Source organism: Rosa rugosa, chromosome 4 (assembly GCF_958449725.1).
Source record: "Rosa rugosa chromosome 4, drRosRugo1.1, whole genome shotgun sequence".
Taxonomy (NCBI): domain Eukaryota; kingdom Viridiplantae; phylum Streptophyta; class Magnoliopsida; order Rosales; family Rosaceae; genus Rosa; species Rosa rugosa.
In genome coordinates, this window is record NC_084823.1 from 22730138 (window position 1) to 22747243 (window position 17106).

The following is a 17106-nucleotide window of genomic DNA, read 5'->3' on the forward strand; positions in this document are numbered from 1 at the left end:
AGGAAGACATGGGTGTATATTTTGAAGAATAAGTCTGAAGCATGTGATACATTCAAAGTCTTCAAGGCTTATATTGAAAAGCAAAGTGGAGGAAAAATAAAGGTGTTGAGAACTGATCGAGGCCAAGAATATATTGTTTGTGATGACTTCTTGAAGAAAAATGGTATTAAGCACCAGCTGACAGCCAGGTACACGCCTCAACAAAATGGCGTAGCGGAGAGGAAAAACAGAACCATTATGGATATGGTGAGATGCATGCTGAAATTTAAAGGTTTGCCCAAGTACTTTTGGGCAGAAGCTGTTTCTTGTGCAGTATACATTTTGAACAGGTCTCCTAGTAGAAGCATTGATGGAAGTACTCCATATGAAGTGTGGAGTGGTCACAAACCCAACATTCAACATATGAGGGTGTTCGGATGTATCGCATTTGCTCATGTTCCAGATCACATAAGGAAGAAGCTTGATGACAAAGCTGATAAGTGCATTTTTATTGGCTATAGTACGGTGACAAAGGGGTACAAGCTTTATAATCCGAAGACGAAGAAAGTAATCGTGAGTCGAGATGTAACTTTTGACGAGCAAAGTGCATGGGATTGGTGTTCAAAAGAAGACAGACCAGCAACTTTCATTCCATTGGAAGATGATTTAATTGAAGATGATCAGCAGGTTAACAATCCAGAAGTTCAATCTCCAGCTAACCAAGTTCCAGAAACCGAGTCTCCACTAGAAGTTGCATCAGGAAGGCCTCAGCGTGAGCATCGTTTGCCATCATACTTGAAAGACTATGAGTTGAACACTACAAGGAGAAGCATATCAGATGAAGATATTGTCAATTTTGCCTTGTATGCTGATTGTGATCCTCTTACTTTCGATGAGGCTTGTCGTCAACAACATTGGGTTAAGGCAATGGATGACGAAATTCATGCCATTGAAAAGAATGACACATGGGAGCTCACTTCACTTCCGGAAGGAAAGGCAGCAATTGGAGTCAAATGGGTGTATAAGACAAAGTACAAGCCGAATGGAGACGTGGATCGCTTCAAAGCGAGGTTGGTAGCCAAAGGCTACAAGCAAAAACCAGGTATTGATTATCTTGAAGTTTTTGCTCCTGTTGCTAGGCTTGATACTGTTAGAATGGTGATTTCCCTTGCTGCTCATAATTGTTGGAAAATATTTCAAATGGATGTTAAATCTGCGTTCTTAAATGGAACTCTTGAGGAAGAAGTCTATCTTGAGCAGCCACTTGGTTATGTGAAGGAAGGCCAATCAGAGAAAGTATATAAGCTGAAAAAGGCGCTATATGGCCTTAAACAAGCTCCGAGGGCATGGTACACCCGAATTGATTCCTACTTTGTGGAGAATGATTTTGAAAGGTGTCCATATGAACATACTTTATATGTTAAAGCTAATTTGCAGGGAGATGTCGTTATTGTGTGCTTGTATGTGGACGATCTTATTATCACATGTAATAATCCAAAGCTAGTTGAAGAAATCAGGGAGGCTTTGGCATCTCACTTTGAGATGACTGATATGGGGTTGATGACTTATTTTCTTGGTATAGAAGTGGTGCAAAGTGAGAAGGGGATTTTTATCTCACAAAGGAAGTATGCTGGAGACATTCTCAAACGTTTTAAGATGGAGTTTTGCAACCCAATCTTAACTCCAGTTGAACAGAGATTGAAATTGAAGAAAGATGGCAGTGGCGAGTTTGTTAATCCCACACGATACAAGCAACTTGTTGGGAGTTTGCGCTACTTGACGGCTACCAGACCTGACATCACATTTGGAGTTGGACTGATAAGCAGATTTATGGAATCTCCTCGTCAGTCACATATGCAGGCAGCAAAAAGAATACTGAGATATGTCAAAGGAACTCAAAGTGATGGTATTTTCTATGCAGCTCACTGTCTGAATGAACTTGTTGGATACACAGATAGTGATTGGGCAGGAGATGAAAAGGCAAAGAGCACCTCAGGTTATGTTTTTGATATAGGTTCTGGTGCTATATGTTGGTCTTCAAAGAAGCAGCAAGTGGTGGCACTTTCATCAGCTGAAGCAGAGTATGTTGCAGCAAATAGGTGTGCTACTCATGCAATTTGGCTGCGTCGAATTCTTGGAAACTTGCACCAAGAACAGAAAAATCCTACAACAATCTTCTGTGATAATAACTCAGCAATCTCATTGTCAAAGAATCCAGTTTTTCATGAGAGGACAAAGCATATTCATGCCAAGCATCATTATATTCGAGATTTGGTGAAGATGAAAGAGGTTGCAGTTCACTATTGTCCATCTGGAGATCAAGTAGCTGATATATTTACAAAGCCTCTGAAAACAGTTGCTTTCTTGAAGTTGAAGGAGCTAATGGGGATGATGAAGTTTGAAGATCTCAGTTTGGTTTAAGGGAGGCTGTTGGAATTGTAAACCAAACTTTATTTAATTGCTCTATTTTAATAGTTTCCTGGTGCTTTAGTGTGGTAGTGTTGTCTGGTGTGCTTTAGGTGAGTATTTTTAAGATGTTGTCCTTTTGGCGTGATGTACTTGAGCATGCTGTCTCCTTTTGCTTTAGTGCAGCTTTTGCTTTAGACTATTTGTAGTTGCTGCATGTCTATTATATATAGTAGTGCTGCTCTTGTACTTTCTGGGGAGAGTGTAAGAGATTGTGATTAATAATATTCCTCCTTGTTGCTCGGCTCCAACACTCTTGTTTTGTTATTGTGTGAGTATAGTAGTTTTGTTGGTCTCATTCTACAGGATAACCTTTCCTCTCATGAAATCAAGACATAACATGAAAAGAATGCTGAATACTCAGCACAAGTGGACAGAGAATGGCGCATTTGTATACAGATGTGACCCTTTACAAAAGTTCTGGCCTTTACCAATTGCAGCATTTCAATTCAAAAGCTGCAATTGAAATTTGTAAAGAAATACCTGGTTGGGGAAGAAGCATACTTACTTGCATAAGGTAAGTTAGAGACACCAAAATGGTTGGAAGGAAAAAAAAAAAAGAAAAGGAAAATCCTATGAAGGTACAGGGCCACTTAGTCTAACCATTGTGTCTATTTAACAATGAGACCAACTTGTTCGAATACACAGCCACATCAAACCGTATAACCTTTATACTATGATGTGAAATTTCAGATTGATGTTGTACATATACTGACCTAAGAATAAGGGAAAAGAAGACGTTTCCATAAACAAGAAAGAAAGAGATAGATGTCAACTCTAATGAGCGTAACTAGCAAAGGAATGTGAGGAATAGAATATGATCAACAATCAGTAATCTATCACGTATATGTAGTTCATCATCACTAATGCTTCATTACAAGCATTCATAAATCAGTGAGTTCACTGAACTTTGATAAGGAGCATTATTTCATGTATACACCCTTTACATAATGCATTAGCCATTCAGCTCAATTTATTTTCGAAAACCAATGTTCTGCAGAAGCTTTGAGTTCAAGATTAACACTAAAAAAGGGTTGGCCTGTTACAAATACTCGAACTTCTACCCGAATCCCAAGCTTTATTAAAGACCATTCCCAAAAATTCCATGTAGTCCTCAAGACTCGAGATCAACTACATATAACAGAATCAATAACCAAAAAATAATACACATCAAATGTGCAAGAGCGAACCAGCAGAGACTTGATAGCAGCAATATAAAACATTCAGTTGTGGAGAATCTGCACAATGTCAACAGAGAAGAGGATGAGGCAAAAACAAAACAGAGGTATTTTAGAATACCTCATTGGTAAGATATATATATATATATATATATTTTCCTTTTTTCTTTTGCGTTTTGGAGTTTAAGGAACAAACACTACAACACGGCACCGAATTTATAGTTTACGTACAGAACGATAGCAGTCAAAAAAAATTCCGCCGCTTTTGGTGGAGGAGAAGAGACCCGAGTCATTGGGCCCACTTTGGTTTAATTTGGTTCACTGCAATTCTGTAAACCCTAGCTAGCTATACTATATATATATAATAGGGTGCTAAGTTTGATATATGTGCCAGCAGCCAGCCATGAGCGGTGGTGGTGATAGTTTTCCTGCTGCTTCAAAAAGAACTTTCTTTCGAGCTCTGAATGGTACTAGTATTGATAATCTCCCCGATGAGGTATTGATTGAAATCCTTTGTCAACTTCCTTGCTACAAATTCGTTTCTCAATGCAAGTTTGTGTCCAAGCGCTGGTGCACTCTCACATCCAATCCTCTCTTTATTCGCCGGTTTCTAAGTCTCCAAAGTGATCGTAAGACAAACCGTACCCTGATAAACAGAAGGGGAGAAGAGTTCCTTAATAGAATGTCTTCGTCCTCTCAGCCGCTAAGTCCGTTGTTCAAAAGAATCATGAGTTTCCATGGTCTGAAAGAAGAGCCGGTCGTGGAAGGTACATACAATGACCTAGTTTTGTGCCGCGCAAGCAAATATGAATAACGCGCGTGATTACTACATCTGCAATCCATACACAATGCAATGGCTTCCTCTTCCTCCCCCACCTCAACTAGTCCATTATGCGCCAGTGGGATTTACCTGCGATCTTCCCTATTATAACTGCAACAAAGACGGTGAGGTCCAGCTAGCTTAATGCCGAGTATCGGTGTATTGTAGTGAGATTGATCTTGCCCTGTGGTCAGCGATTTTCATGCAAATTCAAAGTGCAGATATTCTCTTCCGAGACGGGTGAATGGAAAGAGTCAATTTTATCATCCCCATCGCCTGTTGGTGTTGAGATTTTTCTCGATCGTAACGTAATATCACCGTTCGCTTACAAGGGAATGCTATTTTGGGGTGATTTTGGTTGTGAACGCCATTTTCTTATTGGATTGGATCCCTTCATGATCAACAGCACTATTAGTACTAATGGTGGTGATACAATTGATCACTATAAATGCCGTTTTATAGAATTCAAACATGACTTTTCTCCCCCAGTGAGGTGCCTAGGTGAGTGCAGAGGTTGTTTGCGCATGGGCAGCCCCAATAGTGCTGGTCTTTCTACTTTTCACGATTTGACTGAAGAAGAAACGCATGGTGCACCACGTGGAATTGTGAAATATTTGGAATTGGAAACTATAAAGAAATTTCACTTCATGACCACTGCAATGTGGCATGGGCATTATTGTGTTTTTCAGGTGCTGGCTATTGATCCGAATAATGAAGATATCTTGTATGTCCAAAAACTTGAAGAAGATAAATTAGACGATGGCAAGCAAGACGGAGACATTTTCAGGTGCAACATTACTACAGATGGGTACTCCAGGATAAATTGCTTCCCGATAGATGAAAAGCATCGAATTGAGTTGTCGTATGTCCACTTCCGGGAACTTGTTGTGCCATGGTGGCCGACACCACTTCCTAGATTACCACAACACATGCGCGCAGCCCACCTGAATCCTCAATCTTCATGGAACCCTTGAAAAATGGTGGATAGATGAATGGTGAAGCACATGATTCTTGGTTTTGGTTTTGTCTTCTACAACATTAGGTGATTTATGTGTCAAAAAAAAAATGACCTCAAGATTTCTAACTTTCAGCACATTTCAAAAGGTAATTTTTTGTGAAACATCGTGACCAAAGTTACAATTCAATTGGCATATGTACTTCTATACAAAAAAGTCATTTTAGCTAGTCGATTTTTTGCTAGAGAAGTTGTTTTTATTTGTTTTATTTGTTTTGGATTGAATTTTCTGGAAATTATTCTATGCACCGACGGTGCAAGTGACTCAACCCTTATAAAATAATCTCAACCCTTGATATTTATTATCAACTTTATTTTTAATAAACAAAAAGTGTATTTAATGCAATCTAACCATTCATTTATGTTGGTGCAAGTGCACGGCGGTGCTCTGAATAATCTCTCTAAATTTTCTCATAAAGATTATGTTTTAATTTTGTGCAAAATTGAGTTGCTTATTGGCCCAAAGTGCTTTCTCTTTCTGGGTTATAAATGCTGTGGGGTTTAATAGTGAAGCAATCAGTGGGATCACATTGGTTTTGGGTGCAATTTTGCTCTTTTTTGGTTACTGGGGAAAACTCAAATAGAATGCATTGAGTTATTGTGTACCGAGTTGAGTTTGAGTATGTGAATTAGTTTGGATCCCTTTGTGGATTTTTTTGTGAATTTTTTTTTTTTGATTAACTGAAAGAAAACAGGAAAGCAAACTACAACAGAAAACCTCTACAAACACCCCTTCCCAGCTGATCCAGATGGAACGCTGGGAACACAGAAAGGGGAAGACAATTATGCCAAACAGAAGTATCCCTATCTCTAAGATCAAAAGAAGCTAGTTTGTCAGCTACAAAATTAGCCTCGTGGAATATATGTCAAAATGTGATAAACTGAAAGAAACCCGCAAGCTTTTTAATGTCTTCCACCAGAGTCTTGATACGCCAAGGAGTATAAGCTTTTCCCAATATGCAATCAATAAGGAGTTTAGAATCTCCCTCCACGCACACTTCTAAGTTATAAAAATATGCAGCATTCAAACCATGTCTAAGAGCAATAGCTTCAACAGTAAGAACACTAGTCTCACCAATTGTCTTGCAAACAGCAAACAAAGGATAGCCATCAGTATTTCTCAAGACAAAGCCAATAGAGGCCTTACTTGCTTTCACAGAGCCATCAAAATTAAGTTTAATTTGATCATAATCAGGAGGCTGCCATTTGATTTGATGGTGGATTTTTTTGATGGTTTTTAGAAGGCAAAGGAGGTTAGTGTTTAGGACTTTGAGATTTAGGACAAGGTGTAAGATTGTTTATATTATTATTATTTTGTTTTTTTTTTTTTTTTGAGAATACAAGGTGTAAGATTGTTAAGGTGTTTAGCATTAAAAACAGAGGAGCTTTTGTGTATAATGTAACTTGAGCAATGAAATTTCGTCCTCGAAATTTAAAGTAGGTTGATGGCAATAACGAACAAATAGGTTCATAATATAGGGGCGGTAACTCATGTTATTCTTACAATAACCAAATGTTAAACGAGTAATATGGTTGCATTTGTTTGGCATGCTTGATTTGTTTTGGCAGACTGTTACACATTCTTACCAAAACATTTATATTCTTTTTGTTAAAATCTATCTAAGTGCAGGTGATGAAATCTATTTATGAATCACCCAGAACAAAATCGCCTTTTATATTATTAGAGTATGAATGTTTAGTCCTAGTTTATTGAACTCTGACCAAATAATATGGTCCAATTCTCTCAACTTCACATATTGTCGGTAAGACAATATCTCTTGTTTACCAACTACTCGACTGTGACATTTAGACTGATTAATTCATCGTAGAAATCATAGCAGCTACTATAGTACAAGCGGAAGAGAAGGTCTCTACCTTCAGACCCACTTTTAAGGTAGACCAACTTTTTTCCATTAGTTTCGAAAGATACTTTTCTTCCCTTCCCAATTTCACAATTTAAACAGATCACAGTGCAATTGAATACCTCAGAAATTGCACACGAGTACCCCCCTTGGTGATGGGGCAGGGAATGGGGTTCATTAATAGAGAAAAATATGTACAGGAGGAGGCTAAGCTAGAGGGCAGGTATGGATGATTACTCTAGCTACTTCTATCAACTTCTTCCTGAACTTCAGTAACATACTTGTCAAGTTTTTAAAACAATCAAAATATAGGTAAGAATTTTGCCAAATAACTACTCTTAGCAACCATACTTGTATCAAGCATTAGTCCACCAGTCACTCAATAGTCCACAAGTCAACCTGATCAGTGATCACAAATGATTCTCACAACCAAACTGATCATATATGTTTCTCAACCAGAGTAAATAGTTTCTTCATTTTTTTTTTCCTTTTTTTTTTCCCCTCTTTATCCTGGTTAGGCCCTATACCTCTCAAATTAAGGTCATCGAGAACACCCCGTACTAAGCGGAATCCCGATTGGGTTTTGGGTCTTTCACCCCAAGGAGGCACAATCCAACTTAATTATCCGCTCAAATCCACGAACCCCAATCGGGTTTAGGGTCTTTCACCCAAGGGAGGCACAATCCCTACTTAATTATCCCGGGCCTAACCAGATTAAATTTATTTAAATGAAACTTCACTTTTCCATTTAGATTCATCAAATCCACATCTTTTATCTAAACCACATATCTTTCAATGAAACCATAACTGATCTGAAATTACAAACTCCTTCATCACCTATGCAAACAAAAAGAACGTACTGAAGCATAAAGCTAATTACACATTTTAACCAACATACTGATGCCATGTAAAACTGATATAAAAATATACTAAAAGTAGCTTACCTGCAGTCCAGAGGTTATTGTGTCCCTCACATCAATCCAATATCAAAAAACATAAATACAGGTCCAGAGAAATAAAAGATAACAAACACTTCGAGCAATATGGTTTAGGCACCCAAATAATAGAAGCAACTAACCAGGCCTTCATCACAGCACCCAAAATCAACCAAATTAACAGCAAAGTGAAGTAATAGCAGAATACAGATATAGCATCTCAATTAGGGGCACTCTCCAACATGGAACTGTATCTTGCACGATCCTCAAAGCTTGCACCTACAGCATACATATAAGTGTGTATACAAATAGACGTATATATAAATATGTATATTAGTATTACAAGTAAACCATAAGGCCACTTGAATAAGAAGGAACAAGTACTGAACCATGCCCACTGTCAAAAGAAAAGAAAGGTCAGAAACCGTTAGCTCCCAAGTTAAAAGGTTAATCAAATCCATATCCTTTAAATTGAATGAGTAAACAATAATTCAAGTCATAGAGTGTAATCAGTAAGAAACAAAGTACAACTGTACTACCTTCTCTTTGTAACCTGATAATGTGTTCAATTTTCTGCACTAATATGCATACTACAGTCAAATAAGTAACTCAGTAAGCAAGAAACCATACAATAAGGTTATATATGATGAAAATAAAATTAACTGAACTTTTTCAAATCCATATACATGATCTTGAACACCAAGAAGAAGACAATATACAATAAAAATATAACAGAAGCAACTAACCAAGACTTATACCAGCAGAGTGAAGCGATGATAGAACAAATATAATCTCCTCAATTATGACACAAACAGGCAAACTAACAGACCCCAATTTAGGCTTCTATGACAATACCTTCCTGTAAGGTAGAAGCCCTGAAACACTCCAGCAACATTACCTTGCTGTAAAGTGGAAGCCCTTCTTTTTGAACCTATTTTCTGTTACAAAACTGGATCGTCGAAGCTTTGATAAATTCCTATCTTAGTTGCTCAAACCACCAAGTTCAATCATAGAACCATGAGATCAACCATAGTACAGGATATCTATGTATATATCCAATCAAGCACACAAATTAGATATATATATATATATACGGATCCGTTCGAGAGCGGACGTCCGCAACCCAGAAAAAGTGCGGACGTCGCTGCTCCGGCCTCGATCAAGCGGCGACGGCGCGGCGCGGCTTGCCGGAGGGATGCTGGGGGTCGTGCGGAGGGGTCTGCGGTCCGATGGAGTCGCCGGCGACGGTTCTGCTGTGCTGCACAGAACCTGCAACTGCAGGTGAGGTAGCTGCCCAGAAACCGGCAAGCCCAACCTCCTCCGACCTCGAACTCCGCCCAGAAGAGGTCTGGGACGCCTCCGGCCTCCCTCCGGCCAGCCCGCGCCGCCGCCGCCGCCTGGAAGCCGCCTGCTGCATCGACGTCCGCACTTTAGCGACAGTGCGGACGTCCGCCCTTGATCGGGCCTCTATATATATATATATATATATATATATATATATATATATATATATATAGTTACAATTCTTTTTTTTTTTTTTTTTTTTGTATTTGTTTCTTTTTTTTGTTATTATCAGGTACAGAGTAAAAACAAATTGCACAATCAAATTCTTTATTCATAAGTGCATCACTTTTAATATCGATTACCAAAAGTAGCAACTGACAATATTAGACAATTTATCCAAATATGCCAAGGAAGGGATTTAGTTGATAACATTAAGTTTGAAATCAGAATCTAACTTTATTGATCGAAATTTGTCATACTAATCAACAACGGACAAAAAGATACATATCAAGGAAACAGAAGAATAAAAGATCCAACTCTAAGTTACGCCGGTAATAACAATTTTTTTTTTTTTTTTTTTTTTTGTGGATCATGAACTGGTAACTTCACACATATAACTCCTTATAATCTTAACCAACACAAAACAAAAACCACTTCAAAGAATCATGTTGCACGCATGTGAAACAAAACCAGAGACCAAAGACATCAACATGAAATAATTCAATGCAATCAATTCCATTTCTCCCACAGGTCATACCTTAGAAATCGTATCCCTGCTCTGATACCATTTGTAACACCCCGAATCCGGATAAAACGAAAGAGTGAATTAAAAACAAAATCAATCTAACTCAAATCCTTTAAATTGAGTTTCTTCTTACTATTATCATTATCATCTGGAACATCCATTGAAAACGAAGCAAAAGCACACGACCTACAAGATCAATACCTGGATCGTTCATTCGATCTCACCACCGTCTTCGATTGATCACCATCAGCGGTTGCAAGGGCAAGAAGGGACCAGAATCACTTCATGAGCCTAGCTGAAACCATCGTCAAACCACCAAAATCTATGGTCCGGGGACGTTGACAGGTCATGAGCCAGCGAGCAGAGAAAGAGTGGACACAGGAAAGATCCAGAGTACCCCTTTTCTCTCTCTCCCTTCTTTCTGGTCTGTATGAGTATTTAACCCTAATCAAGTCAAACTTTTAAATGGTCCTGATCAGGCGGTGGAAGAATGAACGGCCCTCATTGCAACATCTCATATTGCTCTTGATAATATTTTTTCTTTTTCTTCAATATTAATTTGGGTGTCTAAAATTTTTTACAACCATTCATACAGATGTGTTTTGTCAAACTCAAAACCTTCAACGTTTGAATTTTTCAGCTTTATCTGACACTTTGAATTTTTCTTCTACATTTTTAAAGTATTCCCTACCATACTCAGAGTCAGGTATACTACCTCTCACAGCTTCTGTCATAGATTTCTTCATAATTACTAGGGTCAATCTATTGTGTTCATGTCATTGATGGTACTTATCTTTCACATCCTTGCTGGTAGAAGGTGTTGGTTCAGCTGGTGGATCTTCCTTAAGGGCATGGTCATAATCTATCATGCCTAAATGCAGCTCTATATCTTGCTTCCATCTTTTATAATTTGATCCCTTTAAGCTCTCAATTTGATGAAATCCTAGAGGAAGGTTAATGGCTGTAGAAAAACATTAAAAAGGTTCCAGATTTAGTAAGAAATATATAAATTTGAATTCATGGCATTAAACTGAAGTGCCCCCAAATAATACATAAGGTGTCTGCCTTACCTAGAGTGGCAAAAGACATATCGACACTAACTGAATCATATAACCAGAATATCAAAACAAACAACTATAGGTTTATTAGATTATGTCAACACCTGGATTGGCAAGAAGAACAATCTCTAGCAACCACCGAATGCATTTTGATTTTCTGTTATACGCTAATATTGAACCAAAGAGATGTGAATGTTTAAACCTCCTAAAGGGAGCAAAGACACAAACAACTAGATTCAATATTACAAGCTGTTGATCCAATACTCATGTTTAATTATGATTCTTTAACAAAAGATATTTGAAGTTTTATGTGTCTTGAGTTCTGTTAAAGTATGGTCACCAAGACAGGGAGTTATGTATATAATTGTGAACAAACAATAAGTAGATGCAGAAGCTCAAGAAATCCAGAACACCTAATCAATCAAGTGGGATATATATAAAAAGCAATGAGCTGGGAATACTCAGACGTACAATTCTAATCAATCACAGTAATCACATATATGCCAACAAGGCTAAGGAACAGAAGACAAAACATATTTGAATTGATACAAGATTGATTCACTTCAACTTTGTCTTTTGCAGTACGAAAACTTTATTTGCTAGGATACAAAAATTTATTTGCTTCTTGTTTGATAAAGAGAGACCAATCAAAACAACATTATGAAGTTTGACAATTTTAGCAGTGAGACAAACAGTGAACAATGATTACGAGGAGAAGCAGACACAAAACCAATTAAGCACAGAACACTGAGATAGAGGATAAGTACTCTATTACTGGCTAATGAACAAGAATACTCAAAACACACAAAACCAATTAATCACAGCAGTCATATGCCTCAACAAGACTAATGAACAAGAATAAACATAAAAACTTAGAAATGTAAATCGATTTATTTCAAGAGTTTTTTGCAGCAGTTCCAAAGCAATACCAGGATAGATAAAAATTTCTGCTTCTTGTCGATGAAGAGAGACCAATCCAATACCCGTATAACAGCTTTTAGGGCTGTCCGATCACGATTCCAATCATAGTTAAGAAAATTTAGGCGGAAAAACCATGAACCCTAGAAATTTGGAAATCAAATTTGGGGCTGGCCGTTAATTTGAGTAACGATTAGTTTAAACAGAAGCGGGTCTTGGGTTTGTCTCCAAGTGGGTTCTAGACCCGACCAAAACTATATACAAGCAACAGTTTTTTTTTTTTTTTTTTCTTTTTTCTTTTTAGGGTGAAAACAAATATATTTCCTGTTATATACTTTTAATTACTAATAGAGACCTAGCAGAGCGCTCTGCTAGGGTTTGTGGTGCGGCGGCTCTCTTGTTCGTCGTGTCCTATACCTACTCCATCCATGGAGAAAATTTCCGGCTTTGGCCTCTTCCTCCTTGTCTTTGTTGTCTTCGAAGGCAGTGCCTCTTTGGAGGGGAGTTTGGGCGATGCTGAGGCTGTGTTGAGTTCGGGGTTTGCCGGTGATGTTGTTTCTGCATCTGTGTTCGATAGTGTTGTGACAGATGCGGCCTTGAGGCTGGGGATGGCATATAGATGGTAATGGAGCAGCGATTCGGTCTTGGTTTGGTCAAGATCGGATCGGAAAGGTCGTTTCCGATCGAGCCCATGGGACGTTGGTGTACCTGTTACAGGGACTACTGCTGCTGCTGCTGGTGGTGCTCATGGGTATATCAGCTGCAAGGATGGAAGCAAGAGCCGTTGTCAAATCAAATCGGGGCTTCCGGAGATGTGGGCGGATCTGTTGTTCTCCGACCCGGGTCGCTCGTTGGCGGGGCTGTTGGCGTGGCTTTGCTCATCGAAGAAGATTACCTCTGGGGATAGTGACTGGTGCAGCAACGGGGTCTACCACGTCGGCGATGGTGGAGGCTTGCTGGTTGACGGCGAAGGTGTGCTGGTCCTGTGGGGTGGATCTTGTGGGGTGCCCTTAGCAATTTCTGCTTGGGCCCTCTGGGTGTCAATCTGGTCTGTGGGCTTTACACACTGCTGGACTTGGGTGGGCTGGACCTTCAGTTTTCGGTTTTGGGCTGCCTTGGTAACGGGAGTGGATGGTGATTTGTCACCTTCCGCTCCTATTATTGCTTAATTTTTGTTTGGGTCGCAAAAACCAGTGCCTTAGTTGTTTACTTTTATGTCTTGCTTCGAGGTTTCTTGGTTTTTGTTAGAATAAAGGTGCATGAATTTACCAAAAGGTGGGTGTACTCGGGATTTTGTGGGAGTTTATTCTTCTAGAATAGGGGTTCATGAGATTCTAAGGGACGATTCTTTCTGACGACCCCATAGGGGTGTTTCGTTCTTGTACTGCTTGCTGAATTATAATGAAAGGGCTGACCTATTTCTGTCAAAAAAATATATATATTTCCTGTTTTAGGTTCTTAATTGAGCACAATGGCTCTGATACCAATTATAAGATATAATCTAGATAGTCATACAAATCTACGTTGTACTTAAACATAAGAACACGATCACATATGCAATATCTTTGTGTCAAAAATACTATCTTGGAAAAGACATGCTTGATCTTCTCGTCTGAATTAACAATCTGATGAAGGCAATCTCACTAATGGGGCAGAGAACTTGAGTGCTTGTATGTGATTGTTAGAGTAGGGATCAAGGTCAATATATAGGCATTGAGGATTAGGTACCTCCCATAAAGGTTTCCTAATCCTTTTGCATTTAGGCCAACCTATTTCTAGTTCCCTATGCAATTAGGTATACCTTATTAGCAAAGTAACCTCTTAAATCAGTACTGATATCAATAAGAAATAAACATGGTTTTAATGAACATTAGGAATGTCATATTTGCTTATTCTGTAAGAAGGCAACTTAATTGTCGTGACTCTTAATAAACATTGATAAGTCCAATTAAACACAGAACACTGAGATAGAGGATAAGTACTCTATTACTGGCTAATGAACAAGAATACTCAAAACACACAAAACCAATAGTCATATGCCTCAACAAGACTAATGAACAAGAATAAACATAAAAACTTAGAAATGTAAATCGATTTATTTCAAGAGTTTTTTGCAGCAGTTCCAAAGCAATACCAGGATAGATAAAAATTTCTGCTTCTTGTTGATGAAGAGAGACCAATCCAAAACCCGTATAACAGCTTTTAGGGCTGTCCGATCACGATTCCAATCAGTGGCGTAGCCAGAAATGTTAGGTAGGAGGGTCGGAATTAAATAGTAATGATTATACAAAAATGAACTTCATCAAATAACATAAAATTGTATATATTAATTGTTAAAAAAAATTACATATATTCGTCTATATGTCATCATTTTGATAGAAAAAAAAAATCTTAAGTCATAAAATACTCAAAAATAACAATTTTTTTATAAAACAATTACAATTAAGATTTGATGAATTACCTTATATATTGATTAATGTTGACTTGATTCATAAATCTACTAAAAATCAAAGAAAGAATAGCAGACTTCGACTTGCGTTTCGTAGGAGAAGAAGTGGAAGGATGAGAGAAGACAGAACAGAGAATGAGCAGGAGAGAAGAAGATAAGTGTATAAACCTAAATATATATGTAACGAAACTGTCATTAATTAATTGATCAATGAAGAGCATATGAATAAAATATAATAAAAAAATTAAAAGATGGTGGAGTAAGTCCAAAATGTGGAGTTATGGGTGAATGAGACATGTCAAACTAATATATTAAATATAAGTATATATATAAGTATCAAATGTTTCAACCAATGGCATCTTAGTGAGAAGGGTCAATTGACCCTTCTTGCCCTAGTGTCCCTACGCCCCTGATTCCAATCATAGTTCAAGAAAATTTAGGCGGAAAAACCATGAACCCTAGAAATTTGGAAATCAAATTTGGGGCTGGCCGTTAATTTGAGTAACGAGAAGCGGGTCTTGGGTTTGTCTCCAAGTGGGTTCTAGGCCCGACCGAAATTTTATTTCTTTTTTCTTTTTTCTTTTTTCTTTTTTCTTTTTAGGGTGAAAACAAATATATTTCCTGTTTTAGGTTCTTAATTGAGCACAATGGCTCTGATACCAATTATAAGATATAATCTAGATAGTCATACAAATCTACGTTGTACTTAAACATAAGAACACGATCACATATGCAATATCTTTGTGTCAAAAATACTATCTTGGAAAAGACATGCTTGATCTTCTCGTCTGAATTAACAATCTGATGAAGGCAATCTCACTAATGGGGCAGAGAACTTGAGTGCTTGTATGTGATTGTTAGAGTAGGGATCAAGGTCAATATATAGGCATTGAGGATTAGGTACCTCCCATAAAGGTTTCCTAATCATTTTGCATTTAGGCCAACCTATTTCTAGTTCCATATGCAATTAGGTATACCTCATTAGCAAAGTAACCTCTTAAATCAGTACTGATATCAATAAGAAATAAACATGGTTTTAATGAACATTAGGAATGTCATATTTGCTTATTCTGTAAGAAGGCAACTTAATTGTCGTGACTCTTAATAAACATTGATAAGTCCATATTAAGTCTTACATTGGTTTTTCAACCATAAATAAGTCATTCAATGGTGGAAAGCCACGAAACAAAAATAGTAGAAAATTATGAGAAGTTGACACTTGTTTGAGTGTGGCTCACACATACTCAAGTGAGTGTGTATGTAACACTCCCTCGAAGCAAATACTTGTGACATGCCTTTTGTGGCTTGAGAGGATGGCAGTTGAACAAAATCCAAAAGCTACAGTCAGAGCTAGCTCCCCTACTATTGACAAACTTGATCTTTGGAGAAACCAACAGAGCCACAACGGGAGACCAGGCCATGAAAAACAGACAACAATGGTTATCTTGCACACTAGGCTCAACACACAATCCTATAAATTTGGCGAAGCCTGATTTGGAATTTATCAGCTGATACCGACCTTGAAACCTAATTATAAAAGGCCCTACCACAGTTGGTCTTGATAATGTTGCTGAAGACCTAAGAGTTTTGGTAGTGCAAACTGCAAAGCTCTTAAAGAGTTTTTAAGTGTATTTTAAATATTTTGATTTCAACCACTAATAAAATGACAATTGGACAAGTCACTAAGTTTTATCTTCACCAAATAAGATTTGTACCATATATCAATTGTATTAATGATTGCATTCATTCTTGATGTTGGTTTTAATTTAATAAGGAATTTAGACCAAAAGCAATTTATTGGTTCCCATAACTCTTCAAAATGGGACAGCCAAACGTATTTTCTCATTATTAATTATAATGCTACCACTTGGGATGGTTGTGGAAAAAACATATCAGCATCATTTAACCTTTACTCCATCAGTTTGACCCGTTTATTCTGGAAATATCATATCATGATCACATCAAGCAACCAAATATTTTATGTATGTGGAAGTCACAATCCAACGATTTTTGAAGTGGCTTTATTTATTTATTTATTTTCATGAAACAAGTATAATATGGTTTTGTTATTGTTAAGTTTTTGTTAAAATAAGAAAAGGAGAACTACGTACGTAACTAATTTTTCTTCTTGGGTGACAAGGAGAACTACCTAATTCATGTTTATGGTTTCTAATTTTTGAAGTACGATGAATTCTTAGAGTTTAATTTTTTGGACCAAAAGAAATATAGCCTTAATTACCTCTTGCTTTTTTTTTTTTTTGCCCTTTTGTCTCTGTTATATTTGCTATGAGTTAAAGCTTACAAAAGTCCTTGTATGTGATGCTGTGTGGGGACAATGAAATTGAAACAAAAGAAGGCAGCGCATCACAAGTCCACACAAATCATTTTCACAATTTT